The sequence below is a fragment of the Neovison vison genome, chromosome 6, assembly GCF_020171115.1.
Source record: "Neovison vison isolate M4711 chromosome 6, ASM_NN_V1, whole genome shotgun sequence".
NCBI lineage: Eukaryota > Metazoa > Chordata > Mammalia > Carnivora > Mustelidae > Neogale > Neogale vison.
Window position 1 is genome coordinate 73,548,085 of NC_058096.1, and position 18,454 is coordinate 73,566,538.

Sequence of the window (18,454 nt, forward strand, 5' to 3'; positions counted from 1 at the left end):
CCTTTTATGTGGTACTATAGCACACATTTTAGTTTGCAAACTGAAGCACAGTTTAACAGCAAATAATTTCTACACCCAATCAAGGTAATATTGATGATGCTCTAGAACACATATATACAACAAAAAAAGTGGAATATGTGTTTTGCTTTGATTTGTAGGAGGAACATATAATTGATCAGATATTATAAATGGATTTATTGTATAAATTTCACATGGGTCAGTATTTTTTCCTATTTTATAATAATACTGTCTTAGTGCATTCATATAAATACATCGACTTTAGAAGTAATCTATGCTATATTGAACTACCATGTGCTCAATACACTTGCAGAAGTACTTAAAAGGTAGAAACATGTTTTCGTATTTACTGAATCTTTGGTTCTCCACTTTTCACTTTACCTTTTGGTTAAGATTAATTACTAAAAGATTGGCTAAAAGATGATTTACACTGATTTCTCTTTAATTTCTCACTCTCCAATGTCAGTGTTTCTGACATTGGAACACTGACAATTCTAGGAAATTCTAGGAAAACTAGTTGCAGAATAAATGCAGTCAATCCTTCTCCACGCCTTCAGACAAATTAATGATTCATTCTTTGCTGAGTCCAAATTAGGTTTAACCACCCACCTGGACTTTTCCTATGGTTCTCATAAGAAAAAAGGGCAAAGAAAGAATATCTTTCAGTAGCTCTGGAAGGCAATTTTTAGCTATATTAGATAAATGATTTCAGATTACCTCATTCTATTTTCATTTTATCAGATAAAAATAAAACCACAATCTGTTGGAAAATTGTACCTATATTATTTAGGTAGTAACCAAATAACATAGGGTAATTTCTTGGTAATTAGTCTTTTCATTCATTTTCTATTTCAAAAAAATATTTTATTAGTCTCATGTTCTAGAAATTGCTTCGTTACTAAGAAAATCTAACATGGTTTAATTTTGAACTGTGTCATGTTGAATTGCTTTTATATTTTATAATATTTGCAATATGATAGAACTACAAAATAGAATAACTCTTTTCTTATCGAATGAAATCATCTTCCCTAAAACTTAAAAAAAAAAAATTATTCCTGAAGATTTAAGCCTACAGTGATGTATTCTTATAGAGAGAGATTTATTTGGGAGACTATTACAAATATTTATAGATATATATTTCACCAGCAACTTTTTATTTTCCATAATTTCCAACTTTTCTTTTCCATAAGGATTTTCCATAAAATCCTAGATATTTCACTCTATCTACTAGAGTAGCTGCGTTATTAGCTATTATGCAACAGCTCTTTCCTAAGTGTCTGTATAGTGCACAGGTCCATGGTAGTTGTATTATTTAAAATTTTTTAAAGGCTAAGATCATGCCATCATTTTAAACATCTAACAGATTATTGCTATCATTGTAAAAGAAGAAGGAGGAGGAGGAAGAGGAGAAGAAGGCAAGGAAGGAAGGATGGAAGGAAAGAAGGAAGGGGAAGGAAGGGAGAGAGGGAGAGAGGAAGGAAAGAATAGAAGGAAGAAGGGAGGGAGGAAGGAAAAAAGGAAGGAAAATGATACAAGGATTTCTGTTGTCTGAAAATAATACTGACACTACAAACAACCTCAGACTTCTCATTGGAAACACATAGGCTTAATTGCGTGTTATAAAGCCATTTTTGAACCTGTGAAGCCTCAAAAAGTGTAACTTATTATTTCTCTCCAAATAATTTATAGAAAGATTGACACAGGAGGTGTTTTAAATCCTAAATGTGTCATTTTTCAGGAAAAAAAGTAGACTGAGTATTTATCTAATATTTCTTTATCATACAAAATACCTTAAGTTTTTAAATATCTAAAAGGGAATACACAAAAAAATGTAACATTGTTAACATATCAAACTATAACTAGCATTTATAGCACAACATGTTCCATGTCAATCATAACCAACAAAATAGCTCTTATGCCTCTAACATGTTAGAAATGCATATGAGAACACCAACCTTCAAAAAACATAAATATATGCACCCCACAAAGTGTGACATCAGAGGATTCTCACAGTTTCATGATCTGACAATAAAAATTATTATTTTTCTCTGAAGGCATACTTTTGCAAAAAGCAAAACATGTATGATTTCTCCCCTACGATTCCTACCACCCACAATTTGGGTAGTTAGGGAAAAAAATCTGTTAGTTGTTTCATAAATTTCAAGAACTATGCTTTGGGCAAAACTCTCTTTTGTCACTTCTCTTCAAAATATTTCAAATTTTGAAAGTGCAGTTTAATTCATATAGTGCCAAAAGTCTTGGTTAATACCTTCCAGCATTTCTACTTCTCTCTCATATTTTGTCATATGAGCCTATAAGTTGGAGGGGGGGAAAACATATTCATCTGTTCATCACAGGATTACAGTTCTACTGTGAGTAGTGATTCCCTTTTGAAACAATATACTGTTGAAATTGGCAATATCTGTTAAGAATCCTAACTCTTGGGGTGCCTGGGTGGTTCAGTGGCTTAAAGCCTCTGCCTTCAGCTCAGGTCATGATCCCAGGGTCCTAGGATTGACCCCCTGCATTGGGCTCTCTGCTCAGCAGGGAGCCTGCTTCCTCCTCTCTCTCTGCCTGCCTCTCTGCCTACTTATGATCTCTGTCTGTCAAATAAATAAATAAAATCTTTAAAAAAAAAAAAAGAATCCTAAATCTTGGGGCTCCTAAGTGGTTCAGTCTGTAAAGCATCTGCCTTCAGTCCAGGTCATGATCCCAATGTCCTGGGATTGAGCCCCCCCATCAGGCTCCCTGCTCAATATGGAACCTGCTTCTCCTTCCTCTGCCTGCTACTCCCTCTGCTTGGGCTTGCTCTCTCTCTCTCTCTCTCTCTCTCTCTCTGTCTCTCTCTGTAAAATAAATAAATAAATCTTAAAATTTAAAAAAAAATCCTAAATCTTGTGCTGGCTATTTTGTGAAGTATTCACCACCCAAATATAAGAATCAAAGTAGTGTAGGGAGAGGGTGGTGGGGTTATGGACATTGGGGAGGGTATGTGATATGGTGAGTGCTGTGAAGTGTGTAAACCTGGCAATTCACAGACCTGTACCCCTGGGCTAATAATACATTATATGTTTATTAAAAAAAATTTAAAAAAAAAAGAATCTAAGTAGTGCAACCCTTCCTCAAAAAAATGTGAATTCTATCATTCTAGGTGAAGAAAAAACACAAGTCACATTATTTCAACTATTATTTCAGAAGGAAAAAATCATGTTTCATGGCCTAAAGATGTCATTGTAAAGTATGTTGCTGTGGGCAACTAATTTAAGTTTCTTACTTCAAGATATACATGTTATGATCATGAAATAATTAAAAATGTCATCCTTTTGACCTACAATCCAACAAGCATATGTGCCCTCTGGTACTTATAAATCTGCTCTTGAGAGAATAATAATAAAACTAGCAAAACTTGCATGGTACTTACTGTGTGCCAAATACTGAGCTCATACTTATACGACACATTTCAACTTTGTGCAGTAAGTGGAAATAATTACCCATGTACTACAGAAACATTACCCACATACTACAAATATGCCGAAAATTTGAGGCACAGAGAGGTTTAAGTACCTTATTCTAAGTCACATAGTCAGTGTGCAAAAACACCACTGAGGCAGTTCTTACTCGGGTGAGAGAAACAGACATAATCTTCTAAGTAGTCTTGCAGGCAACTAGACTTCTCTAGCTTTCGTTGAAGCTAAGGACAGGATAGAAGCCTTGCCTTGAAAGAAAGGGGAGGGTCAGAAAGAGATGACCAGTGAAATCAGATGAGCGACAACAACTAGCCTCCTGGTCAGCCAGATAGCCTGAAAGCCACCCTTCTTTATTTAATGTTTTTTTTTCAACTATACTCTACCCCCTAGGTGGGGCTTGAACTCATCACCCAGATATCAAGAGTCCCATGCTCTACCAACTGTGCCAGCCAGGCACCCCAGAGAACCACCCTTCTTAAAAGGAAATGATCACAGACCTTGCAATCCCCACCCCTTACCCATGATTTAAGAGCCTCCACTTCTCCAACCATGAGGAAATGCTGAGTGAAGAGAAGTTGCATCATGGGTCACCAAATAAAAATGGATGCTGAAAGACTGAACGCCCAACTTGGCATGAAACCCAAAGGGAGAGAAAGGTAGGAGAGGCTTGGACAAGCAGCATGGATGAGCAACAGCAGAGTAGTGGATGCCCAGAGTGACAACTGCATGACAGAGACATTCTGTAAAAGGAGCAAATCCATCCAACAAAGGAAAGGAAGCAACCAAACTTGGAATGGTTTTCACTAAAAGCAACAAAGCCGCGCTCACTGCACATTCGTCTGAAGGGGTACAAGGCTAGACTACCTGTCCTCCAAAACCACAGATGAGGAGATGAGGACCAAAGGAACCAAAGGGATATGACTAAAGTATATTTGAGAGAGCAGAAGGCACAAGTCAGTCACCATCAGAAACGTTTACCGATCCCCCATGCCGGAACCTGGTAATGTGGTCAGAGAAAGGGTTGGCCCTGGCACAGTCTACAATTAATCGCAGCATTTGATTTCATATTTAGCAAAAGGAGTTGAGAGCTTTTGCACAGAGCCATTAGAGTGTTCTCCAGACAATCTGTTTTTCATTACAAGTTTAAGTACCTAAATAGGAGTTTATCACATGCTTTAATAGCTAAATACAGCCGGATCCTAACAGGACACTGGAACGATGTGCAGACAGAGACAATTTGCCTATTTCTCCCTGACAGATGGGGGAAGGATGAAAGAGACCAAACAATGCCAAGCCCCTTGTGAATGCCTTGCAGAGTACACTACCAAGTTCATTCCTTCAGTTTATCCTGCACTGAGCATCAGAGTACTTGGTATGTGCTATAAGATACAGGCACAATAGGTTAAGGATGCTGATTCCAATTAAAGAAATAATTTGTTCCATATTGACTGGGCTAAACATTTTTTTGAGCACTTTCCTTTTCCCATCTCTGACCTGTCTTTTTTTCTTGTTCTTCACTTTTCTCCTTGTCAGGCCCTTTTGTTTTTCTTACCCCTAAGCATCTCTCTCCTCTTTGATACAGTTCATATCAGCCTGACAAACCCTCTCCCTGTGCATCTGTGTCAATTAAAATCTAAATTTTAAAACTGAGTGATGCTATGTGGTCCATTGGAATAAAACATGTGTCTTCCTCTCTCTTCTCTGAAACTCTTTTAAACTACTTTTTGGTTTGTAATTTATAGTTTTTAAAAGCTCTAAATATATGTGGGAAAGGATTTCAGCTTTTCTTTCCAATTCCAAATGTCCATAGAGAAGTATTTAGTATATGCCCTGAACAGAAGTTAGCTAATTTGAAAATCTATTTGAACCCTATCCAATTATAGCATAAGATATTACAACATAAAGTATCTTTCCTGCTATACAAAGCCTTCTATTTTAGAAAAAGCACACTGATAGAAGTTAATACAAATAAAAAGCATCATTGCTTTAAAATTCATTATATTTGCATTCAACTCCCACGTAGCCCTCATTATCTCCTTGTAGTTGGTGCCTGTAGCCCTGTACTCATTTTTCCAATTTTCACGAAGGAATTTTTATTTCTTTCAATTACATATGTTCCCAATATTTCAGTTGCCCCTAACTTTTTTCCAACAAAGGGCCAAAAGTCATAGTTTTGCTTTGTTATTTTTGCTACAATCAACATTACAGCTAATGTCCTTTGTCTAAATTGTTCTTCATTATCCCCTACGCCTTTGTTATTGTGGTTTTTTGCATTATATTTTTCCCAGTATTGCATCTCCAGTCTCTTGAATATCTAATGTGTTGATATTATTTTCTGAGACTCTCATTATTTCTAGCACTCTACCCAGAGTAAACAATGTATATTCCATTATTTTCTAAATTGCCTTTACACTATTTTAGGAAAGTGTGAACAATCAGATAACTATAATGCATGACTCTGAATTCCTTTTTTGATTCACCAGGGCCAATCAGTATAAATACAGAAACTGTACACACATTAGTGGAAAATAAATTATTTCAGATTATGTATGTTTTTAAATTCTAAGAGAAATGAATAAAAATATATGTTTAAATACAAAACAAAAAAAAGTCATAATTTATCCTACTTAAAGAAATAGCATTTTAGGGACGCCTGGGTGGCGCAGTTGGTTGAACGACTGCCTCCGGCTCAGGGCGTGATCCTGGAGTCCCGGGATCGAGTCCCACATCAGGCAGCCCCATGGGGAGTCTGCTTTGCTCTCTGACCTTCTCCTCGCTCATTCTCTCTCTCACTGTCTCTCTCTCTCAAATAAATAAAATAAAATCTTAAAAAAAAAAAAGAAATAGCATTTTAAATATAAAAACTTGGAGAATTTGGAATTCTTTTTTTTAAAGATTTTATTTATTTATTTATTTGACAGAGGGAGAGAGTGATCACAAGTAGACAGAGAGGCAGGCAGAGAGAGGGGAAGCAGCCTCCTTGCTGAGCAGAGAGCCCACCAGGGCTCCATCTCAAGACCCTGAGATCATGACCCGAGCCCAAGGCAGAGGCTTTGCCCACTGAGCCACCCAGGTGCCCCAGAATTTGGGATTCTTATGAAATGAATCCTATATTCTCATCTTCTTAATTATTCTATTCTGTTGCACTGCTTTCAGAGGCAAAAGAGCCAACCAGGAATGAGAATTTATTTAAAAAGCTGTTCTTTGCAGTTATTATTTTGACTTTTTTTTCCCAGGTGGGTCAGGAAGAAAAGAAATGGAAAATATTTTAGGAATTAAATGCAATCTACATATGCCATTGAATAATAAAATCACATTATCAAGCAGAAATAATACTCCTTTTGTATGTTAAAAAAATTTTAGATGTCTGGTATTTTTAAATGCCTTGATATTCAGATCATAAAACATAAAAGTTTTAAATAATTTCTGCCCATTTTTATAAGGGAAAGAGGGATGAAGGGAGAAATCATAATCGTGAATAAAAGGAAGTTTGTGCAAGGTGATTTGTAATTTCTAACTTGAAATCAGGACAAAATCCGAAATTTCACCACCTTATTCTTGTCAAAAAGTTCATGGGAATGTACTCATTAATAAAAAATTATTGGTTTATATATAATCTTAATATCATGCTAAAAATTAAACCCCAATTGTATCCAAAAGGAAAATCTATGCAAAAAGAAGTATTTAATGATAGCCACAAGGATCACCAAAAAAGGTGGTGCTCAATCTGATTTTATTAAACGTGTATTTTTCTGCTCTGACTCTGGAAAGATCACAGCCAGCATCCGACAGCAGCCTCAAGTCTGCTCTTTGAATTACGGCAAAAGTCACTCTTCCAACACACCCCAGACCACGGTTCCAAAACCAAAATCTGAAGGCAGACATGGTTGACTACAGTAGATCCAAAGGTGATGAGGAGAGAGGGTGAGACATCCATGTTACAAAAGAAAAGCAACTTCCCTCAACTGGAATCAACATCTCGACAACCACTTGGCTCTCAAAACTGTAGAAATTATTAGAATGAAGTATTGATTCCCAGAGCAAACATGTCCACCATTAGGAGGCTAATGTTTCACTGAGAAACAGTTATTTTCTACTCGAAGTTGTTTTTGACAAATGCCATGACATAATGGATTATCTGAGCACATTGATGCTTATTTATTTGGATGGAGGAGGCCCTGAAACACCGCTAGCTAGATATTGTAATAGGTAATATTTTAAATACTCGGCTAATGTTAGAAGTAATTAAGATAGCTCCACGTCTCTAGAGGAGATTTCAGAGAAACAATGTTTCTAGGCAAGCTTAAGGAGTCAGGAATCTGTTTTGAACAGGCATTGTTAGGTGTTCTGAACACAGAGACGTCACCCTCCTGCTGCTTGAAACGGCATCAACTGGAAAACCTGCGAAAGAAGTTGCCAATGCTACCCAAAGTGGCCAGCATGCTCGGGAGAGGCTGGCCAAGAGCCAAAAACTTTTAAAGTCACATACACCCAATTTCTAACGACACTGGGTGTTTTGGGATTTTTTTGTGGGTTTTTTTGTTTGTTTGTTTGGTTTTTTTAGTTATTATGGCAAGCTTAACATATGAATAACTATGGGAACCCTTTCCATGAACTCCGTACACAGCATTTTCATTCCTGGAATTGGAAATAGCTATGACTACGACCTTTTACCGCTATCTTTAAAATTCAGATTCTTGGAGTGGCTGCCAAATCCCATGGTTAGGTTCACAGAGTGAGAAATAAAATACACAAATTGAACGTAATCAGTGAGAGGAAGGTGCACTTTTAGACTTTGTTTTAACATGCCTATGGGTGAATGCTTATTTTTCATATCATTTGAAATGAAGACATCACAAGAACACTTTCTCCATCTATTTCTTTTTACTTCATGGGAAATGACAGCAAACCAAGGTATATAAATGACACCTATCTCTTATACGTGTTTCCATATAAAATATCTCTAGGATATAATGATTTTTGTTTAAATTAAAGCATTAATGACCTATTAAACAAAGAGTGGAATCTAAAGGAAGAATTGCTCTTGAGATTATAAAAAAAATCAAGCCTGTATGTTTGCAAGATTTTAGATTGATAAAGGTATAAATTCATACATTATCCTTCTGTATCAGGATACAAAGAGGAATGAATGTGAAAATGTTAGAAAAGGATGGAAAAGAGACAAAATCCGTGATGCCATGAGGGAAACCCACAAGAACAATTAGCAGTTCACTCCCATTATAGGGAGAAGAAATGGGTGGACAAGGAGGAAAATTCTTGGAAGAGAGAAGTCAGAGGGCCAGAGCGCAGTAAAGGCTTTATTAACTTTGCCACTATTACCCATTACCAGAAAATACTGTCTGTGCCATCAACAGAAAGATACATGCAGCAAAGTCCTCAAAACATTTCCTATTTTACAGGTGTTGGTAAAACCTACAGACTCCGACATATTATCCCAAAAGCATTATTTTTTTAAAAGAAGGGGTTCAACCATAAGTGACTGGTCTTTATTTTTGTTACCATATTCACCTCGTTTCCCCCAAATTTAGATCTTTTTGCCAGACGAACTAAATCTCTTTTCCAAGCTTATTCAATCTCTTTCGTGCTCATGTACTCCCTTCCTACAATTTGCACTACATTACCCCAAATTTGTCCTCACTCCACAGAAGTGCTTTATGAAGACTCTCCTTGTTTGCCAAGAAATTAACTCTCCAGAACAGGCAGACGTTCCTGTACAAGTGCTAATGAGCACTCAGCTCCCACACAGCAGCCACCGCAGCCCCCACACAACGGTGTTAAGTATTTAACACCTTTAGGGAAGCCTCCTGGGTTGAGGACAAAGCCCTCAAAAGAGGATGTTCTAATCCCTAGCCCAGGCAATTCTCCAACTCTGGCCTGTTGGGCAGATCTCAGAATCATGCAAGGCACTTCCTAAAATAAAGATCCCAACGCTGTGGGGCCCGGATGAGATCCAGGAATCTGCATTTTTGTGAGTCCATTCCACCACCCTGCCATTTGTAGTTCTAATGCAGCTAGTTCATGGATAAGGTTTACTGTGGAGTATCCCACATGATTGTTACCCCACATGAGTATCCAGACATGATTATTAACAGGACCCCTGCCCCTTTTCTTCTCTAAGTATCCTTGTTTGGACAGAGTGTCTCATCACCAACACTGAGCCAGCATGAGAGAGTCATTCACATTGGCCACATTTTGAGCAGCCCTACTCTAGACTGGCTTTAAGGACAGGAAGTGGTCCTTACTGATCTTCGGATCACTCGATCACAATTGCGCGCATTCATTCGACAACTATTTCGGAATGCCTACTATCTACAAGGTGTTGACCTAGGTGCCGAGACACAGTAGCAAATAAGGCATATAGACTGTATTCTGTAAGGGTGGAGAGGGTCAGGTAATAAACAGGGAAGCAATACATACACAGAAACAACATCAGATAGAAAAATGCTGAGAAAAATACTGATACAGAAATTGACTTAGAAAGTACCTGCGGGTGAAGAGCAAAACCACGGTCAGGCAGAGAAGGCCTGGCCAAAGAGGTGACATGGGCAAAGAACCAGAAATTAAGTTGTTGATGCACACAGAACGTATGTCAGTGTGCCTGAGGGTAGAGTGGGCTAGGATGAGGTCAGAAAAATAATCACCAGAATGACATAATGAGCCGGGGGCAATTGTACACTCTCCATACGCATTAGTTGATTTCACTTCCTCAAGGAAGTACTATTCTTCCCATTTTACGGATGAGGAAACAGAAACCTGGAGAGGTAAGTAACTTGACCAAAGACCCACAAGTAGCAAGTGATGGAGGCAGGATTTGAAGCCAGGCAACCTGGTTCCAAAGTCCATGCTCAAGCTCTCCAACCATCTCTCAATGATGATGACAATAATAATTGTAGTAGTGATTATAATAATAATAATATCAGCTAATCTTGGGTGAGTGTTCACTATTACACTCTTTTATACTCTCATCTCATTCTTACAAAGACCTTTGGAAACAGGCACTATTATTTTCCCTATTTTACTTATGAGAAAAACCGAGTTACAAAGAGGGGTTTATAACCCATGCCCATGGTTGCAAGTCAGCAAGTGTTAGAGCAGGAATAGATCGCCTTGAGCCTTGCAAATCACGAAAGGTCCTATTGAATTAGAACACTTGCGCCTTTTTATATATATATATGGTTTTGTTCTTAAAATAAAGAGTCCAAATGATTTTCCAGTAATTTTCCTGGCTTTTAAGAGGTGACATGGGCAAAGAATATCTTTAAAGTGGATGGAATCTCTTCAGAAGCACTCATGTCTTTTTTCAACATCTAAATGATTTTCTCCTAAATTATCACACTTTATGGGCCTCCCTATATTTCCTTGGCACATTTTCACATTTCTATGCCTTCTAACTGTGCTTTTGCCTTCCTTTTGTCACTTAACTGTGCATGGTTTGTGTCACTTCCTTTTCATTTACAAAGACCAGGTCTTTAGGATTCTCCGTTTCAAGTTAAATATTTTTTGAAATCCTGCTTTCTGCCAAGGGCACAAGAGGTCCAGTTCTTAAGTCTCCATGTACACAGCAGTGGAGGGACACATAGCTGTGTGTCTCTAATACACGGCATGACACAAGAAGCGTCCCCGAACTTATGTGCATGACTCTATCAGTCCACCAATCTCATCCCCACACTCCCACACCATCATCACAAAGTACACCGTTTTCTCTAAACAAAAACCACTTTAGGTAATTATTCTGTACTTCTCCCTTTTAAAGTTCTTAAAATCATTCTAAAATGAACACCACATGCATAAAATGCTAAGGCTGAGAGCCACAGTAGTGAGCCCTCTACTCGTGAAGGAAGAGCTTTGAAAATGGGTGGAAAGTAAAAAGAATTGGTCTATGTGTGCTAATTCCAGAATTTTTGCAGACCTGATGACTTCCTAAAACTACTTGCTCTGAAAACATACCCCATTGTCTCTGTAGCTTCATTATCGTTTCACAAATAATAATTAATCTAAAGCACAGAGAAGTTAAGTAACTTGCTCAAAGTCACACTGACCAAATGGTAAATACTAGAAATAATCAGAGAAATGGAATAGATGAGCAGGACACTATGTTCAAAAGGCAAAGAGATGGTAATCTGGAAATCCGTATCAAATCACACAAACACGGGAGGAAATACAACCAGAGAACAATTCTAAAAAACAAAGCAGGGACACCTGGGTGGCTCAGTGGGTTAAAGCCTCTGCCTTCAGCTCAGGGCATGGTCTCAGGGTCCTGGGATCGAGCCCCGCATCGGGCTCTCTGCTCAGCGGGGAGCCTGCTTCCCCCCTCTCTCTCTCTCTGCCTGCCTCTCTGCCTACTTGGGATCTCTGTCTGTCAAATAAATAAATAAAATATTAAAAAAAACAAAGCAGAAGCAGCCCATATTTAATCTAATCAAAGTCTAGCAAGTGTGTTGGAGAAATCACCCAGCTTTAGATTTTCAAAAACCGTTAGTTGTCAAATTAGATGGAAGATGAAAGAAGAAATTGCCTTTTGCTGAGACCTACTGCTAAATTTGGTCAATTTTGTTGTTTATCAGCGCATAAAGTCCTTGCACTTACCATTTGACAAATCTGAAGAAAAAAAAAAAAAACACTTGCTGCAATCAGGTGAAGTAGGTTATTAATGGTTCTGAACAGATACACAGGATTGCCTCATCCTGAGGCAATTAAGGCTGGGAAGAAAGCGTGTTTAAAATCTCTGAGGACTGCCTATCATGGAACAGGTGGTCTTCTACAATTGCCATTGTTTGTATAATTCTGAATTGCTCAGTTTAACAAATCACTCATGAATTCAGAGGTCTTCTTTTCTTCTTAACCCCAGCTCAACAACAACAATAACAACAACAAAAATCACCCAAAGGAAGGCTGGAGATTTTAGAAAGCAAAGATTGAAGCCAAAAATAACTACATCATAACACTTCATACTATCAAACTTGGATGAAAATGGATATATACCAGTGAAAATGAAAACATAAATCAAATAAAACCAAGACTTTTGGGTGACTTTTGCAAGTTGAATCCCTGAGTCACTTTGACCCTAGCCCTTTAGTCTAATATTACCTGCCTGTCAAAATTGTAAAGCAAAGCACTTTTAAATTACTGAGGTCAAAGTTCTTGGGAGGGAAAACTTACTGTTTCCAAGTATAAAAATATAGGTAAACAAAATTCAATTCATTGTCCAAGTTACTATTAAAATGTCTTTTGTTCAGGAATCTATCATTAACCATCTCCCCTCCACACACATGTGCACACTAGCACATTAGATCAGATAATCCTAAGCGATCTTTCAAAGTGTCCTGCACTCTCTTTTTTTTTTTTTTTAAAGATTTTGTTTATTTATTTGACAGACGGAGATCACAAGTAGGCAGAGAGGCAGGCAGAGAGAGAGAGAGAAGCAGGCTCCCTGCTGAGCAGAGAGCCCGATGCGGGACTCGATCCCAGGACCCTGAGATCATGACCTGAGCTGAAGGCAGTGGCTTAACCCACTGAGCCACCCAGGCGCCCCTGCACTCTCTTAATCTAACAGAAATCACACGTTATTACCATTCCTTGTATAACTGTTTTTCCTTCTATCAAAGCATATTCAAACCTCAAGTAGCAAAATACCAAATAAAATGACTTAAACAATAAACATACTTATTCTCTCCTTATCATGAAGATGAGAGATGGAGTGAATCAACATGACCATCAAAAGACTTATTTCTTTCTCTCCTTCCTTTCTGTCACCCTCAGCTCATCAACTTACTCCCCTGATGGTCCTAAGATGGCTACAGCATCTCTCCAGACAGACCTAGAGTGGAACCCAGATTCAGTCAATTACATACTGAGTGGATAATTTGTGTCCTGGTGTGTCTGTGGAAATTCCTTCTTATACCTGCTATCTGGGCATAACTCTTTCTAGTATACCCTTTCATGTTCAAAAGTGTTTGGAAGAGAAATTATAGGATCACTCTCTTGAATATTCTGGGCAAGTTTCTTCAATTCCTTGAGCCCCAACTTTCTTTATAAATGAAGATGACACTATCTGAATGAGGTACATATGAGTGAAAATTACATGAGATAGCTTATGTAAAGTGCCCAACATCTGGTTGATTCTGAATGGAGAAGAATTCTTTAGATAAACTGCCTTGATGTTGAAGAGGAGCTGAAACACGGAAAGTTAGGTAGTTAGAAAAGAACATTAAAATTGTTCAAGTGGCAAGAAACAAAGGAGTGAAAAGAAGAAAGAAATCAGGAGCAAGCTGCAAATGCAGGACTTAAAGACAAATTGACTATGGGCCTAAAGGAGAAGACGCGTAGAAAGAAAACTCCTTGACTGTGAACCTAAAGGACTGAAAACTGGTGATCCTATTGAACAATACATGAAACAGACCTGAAGGAGGGAGAAGAAGACAGACCAAGGAGATACTCAGCTCCACTTTGGACCTGTCTAGTTTAACAAGCCATGTGTTAAGAAATATACATCTCAGGGCACCTGGATGGCTCAATGGGTTAAGCCTCTGCCTTCTGCTCAGGTCATGATCTCAGGGTGATGATCAAGCCCCACATCGGGCTCTCTGCTCAGCAGGGAGCCTGCTTCCCCCTCTCTCTCTTTGCCTGCCTCTCTGCCTACTAGTGATCTCTGTCTGTCAAATAAAATATTTTAAAAAAAGAAGAAAAGAAAAGAAATACACATCTCATGAGAGGGGTGGGGAAGGACTTGTGATCAGTACCTGGCCACATATAGGACTGTTGAATCACTATATTGTACACCTCATACTAATATTATACTGTATGTCAACTCATTGGAATTTGAATTGAAACGTTTTGAAGGGGTGCCTGGATGGCTCAGTTGGTTAAATGTCTGCCTTGCCCAGGTCATTATCCTGAGATGCTGGGATGGAACCCCACATCGGATTCCCTGTTTGGTAGAGAGTCTGCTTCTCTATGTCCCTCTGCCCCTCCTCCTTGCTTATGTTCTCTCTCTCTCTCTCTCTCAAATAAATAAATAAATAAAAAGTTTTTTAAAAAATATTTTGGGGGGCCTGGGTGGCTCAGTCATTAAGCATCCACCTTCTGTTCTGATTCCATGGCCCTGGGATGGAAACCCGCATTGGGTTTCCTGCCCAGCGGGAAGCCTGATTTTACTTCTTCCACTTACCCTGCTTGTGTCCTCTCTCTTGCTGTGTCTCTCTCAGTCAAATAAATAAATAAAATCCTTAAAAAAAAAAAAAAAAACATTAAAAAAAAAACTTTTTTAAAAAGAAAAAAAAAAGGAAAGAAAAAAGTTAAGAAATACACAACTTTGCTAGGAAACTGGAAATGGCACCCAGGGAGTAAAACAGAGCCTGAGGCTAGAGAGAGGTATTTAAGAGTTGTCTACATGTGGGGCACCTGGGTGGCTCAGTCAATAGAGCATGTGAGGTTTGATCCTGGGGTTAAAAGTTTGAGCCCCAGGTTGTGTGTAGAGAATACTTAAAAAATAAAATAAAAAATTATACACATGAGATTTTTTTAAACATGATCATTAGTTACTTTTTTAAAGATTTTGCTTATTTATTTGTCAGAAAGACAGAGAACCAAGCAGGGGAGGGGGCAGGCAGGGGGAGAAACAGGCTCCCCGCTGAGCAAGGAGCCTGATGCGAGACTCAATCCTAGGACCTGGGATCATGACCGGAGTGGAAGGCAGTTGCTTAACTGACTGAGCCACCCAGGCGTCCTTTTTATATATATATATATATCAATCAGATGTGTGACTCAATCCCAGGACTCTGGGATCATGACCTGAGCCAAAGGAAGACGCTTAACAATATGCCACCCAGGCGTCCCCATCAGCTATTTCTTAAGTTTTTATTTAAATTTTAGTTAGTTAACATAGTGTAATGTTGGTTTCAGGAGTAGAAAAAATAGAGAATGCTTCACAAATTTGCGTGTCATCCTCACACAGCAGCCATGCTAATCTCTGTATCGTTCCAATTTTAGCACATGTGCAAGCACATCCACATACAGTTTTAGAAGCTCAGGAAGATATTGTTGAAGCGGAGAGTATTAAGAAAGAAGAAAAGTAGGGGTGCCTGGGTGGCTCAGGGGATTAAAGCCTCTGCCTTCAGCCCAGGTCATGATCCCAGGGTCCTGGGATCAAGCCCCACGTCGTCGGGCTCTCTGCTCAGCAGGGAGCCTGCTTCCCTTCCTCTCTCTCTCTGCCTACCTCTCTGCCTACCTGTGATCTCTCTGTCACACAAATAAATAAATAAATAAAATCTTTAAAAATTTTTTTAAATGAGAAAAAAAAAAAAAAGAAAGAAAGAAGAAAAGTAGACCAAGGACAGAAATTTGATGGGGAACTTGTATTTAAAGTTGGGAGTTAAAGCTTGATTTTTGTGACAAATTAAAAAGATATTTTAGCTCCAAAGACCTGTTCGTGGTGTGGGGCAGGAGGCTGGTTTGGGATTCTGAAAACCATCTGATCTGGATGTATGAATTCACTCGGCTTCAGCTCTACTTCATTCCACATAAATCTCCAGTCATATGGAGTTTATGTCAAACCTACAGTGAATGATTAAAAAATAATTCAATCCTCAGCATATTGTAAGGAATGCCTATCCCTTTTTTGAAATGTCCTTATGTTGAAGTTCTGTTATTTGTGCTGCTCTTGTCAAAATCACACACTTCCTCCAGAAGCAAGTGCAGGATTATTCATCACAGTAGACTGCCCAAAACATTCCCTCTGAAAGGAAGGAGCGAAGCATATGTCCCCATCTGACCAATACCTTGCATTGTAGACACTCACAGATACCATGTTCTGTTTTCTCTAGAAAAGATTCTAGGGGGCACCTGGGTGCTGCAGTCGGTTAAGCAGTCTGCCTTCTGCTCAGGTCAGGATCCGGGGATCAGCCCCGTATCAGGTTCCCTGCTCCCTGGGGAGTCTCCTTCTCCCTCTTCCTCTGCCCCTTCCTCTGCTTGGGTTCTCTCTTGCTATCTCTCTTTCTCTCTCAAATAAATAAATACAATCTTTAAAAAAAAAAAAAAAGAAAAGAAAAGAAAAATGGGTGCCTGGGTGGCTGAGTCATTAAGCGTCTGCCTTGGGCTCGGGTCATGATCCCAGGGTTTTGGGATGGAGCCCACATCAGTCTCCCTGCACAGCGGGGAGCCTGCTTCTCCCTCTCCCACTCTCCCTGCTTGTGTTCCTTCTCTCTGTGTCTCTCTCTGTCAAATAAATAAATAAAACCTTTAAAATAAAAGAAAAAGAAGAAAGATACTAGACACTGCTCTTACTTTCATCAAAAGATATAATACTAATAAGAATATTAAGCAAAATAATAATACTAAGTTCAATTTCCTTATTTAATCTTTAATTTTCATTATTATTTGTACACTTTTGCAGGAATGGTATTTAATGTTTGAGTCATGCTTGCATTAATTTATAATAGAGTCAAGCGTTTATTAGTTCTTTTTCTTCACATCCATAAATCTTTGTTTTTTTCAGTGGTTTTAGAAAACCTATAATCCAATTCACCAAGCAATCTATCCACATTTTCTAAATATTATCAAAAACGTAACATTCTCTGGAATGGGCCCCTGCTTATCATAGACTAAAATAAGAGGCACCTGAGTGGCTCAGTCAGTTAAGTGTCTGACTCTCGATTTCAGCTCAGGTCATGATCTCAGGGTTGTGAGATCAAGTCCTGAAGTGCTGGGTTTGGAACCTGCTAAGAATCTCCCTCTGCTTCTCTTTCTCTCTCTCTCCCTCCCCTCATCCTTTCTAAAACAACAATAATCCCTTCCTATATTCTGATGCTTTATCCCCACATCCAAATAAAGTAAAGTCAATCTTTCTGCTGCATGGAATATTCCAAAATACTGCCTCTCTGTGGCAGTATCTTCTGGTATTAATATCTTCCTCTGATTTTATGACCCCCAACTTAATTCCGTAGTGCTCAGCAAAAACAAACAAACAAAAAAGCCCAATTAAGTGTGCAAACAGCAATAGGGATATCTTCTCCCAGTAACAAAAAATACCTTGGAAAATAATTTTAACAGTATCTAGATTGTGGCACTATCATACCATCAATGAGAAATATTTTTTGCAATGGAATAGAATCAGAGCGGGGGGAGAGGGGGTGAAGCCAGCTGGTGACCCAGGAGCACCCAGGCAGGATAAGTGATATTCCCAATCCCCAAAAGATCATGTAAGCCTCCCATACAGGTATTAATGTCAGTATCCCCATTTTAGTATGAGTAGTAAGAACGCCACTCTAATCCTCAAGGTAATAAAGAGGACACTCTCGGGCAACAAAGCAATTATCTTCCCAAATTTCCAGCTTTCAGAATGTAGCAACAAATTTAGATTATACAAGGCAGATGGTGGCAAATGCCTGACTGCCTGATAGGCAAGAAGAAACAGGATTTTTCCAACTCAAACTATATACTACAGATACATTTTGTTGGTTCATAAAAGCACGACTGGATGGTCAAATCCTCAAAATTACCAGAATTTACTTATTTCAGATAACAAATCATTTCTCCAGATCAGAGCACCTGACTTCGTCTCAGGTCATCATCTTTTTGTTCTGGGATGGAGCCCGGCACTGGGCTCCCCATTCAGAGTAGAAGTCTGCTTGTTCCTCTCCTTCTACCCCTCCTGCTACTGTGCCCTCTTTCTCTCTCTCTCTCAAATAAACACAGTCTTTAAAAAATATCACTTTCCCAGAGCTATTATAAATCTTACAATATCCAAAGCCTTTTGTGTAGTCATTAATTGATGAAATACTGTTTTCTCTCAATATTTTCCTAGAGAAATGACTTAACTTGGGGGGACTCACCTTAATCAGTTTAAAAATTGTAATAGGATCAATATATCATTGTTGGGGGCAAAATTTTACTAATTTGGTTAATTATCACAAAATGAATTAAAATAAAATACAAGGCAATCAACACATTTT

At 38.5% G+C, this 18,454-nt stretch overlaps 1 pseudogene; it reads right to left on the reverse strand.

Moving 5' to 3' along the window:
- Positions 1 to 15,414: 15,414 nt before the first annotated feature.
- LOC122910996 lies at positions 15,415 to 15,515 on the reverse strand (annotated as a pseudogene).
- Positions 15,516 to 18,454: the final 2,939 nt, after the last annotated feature.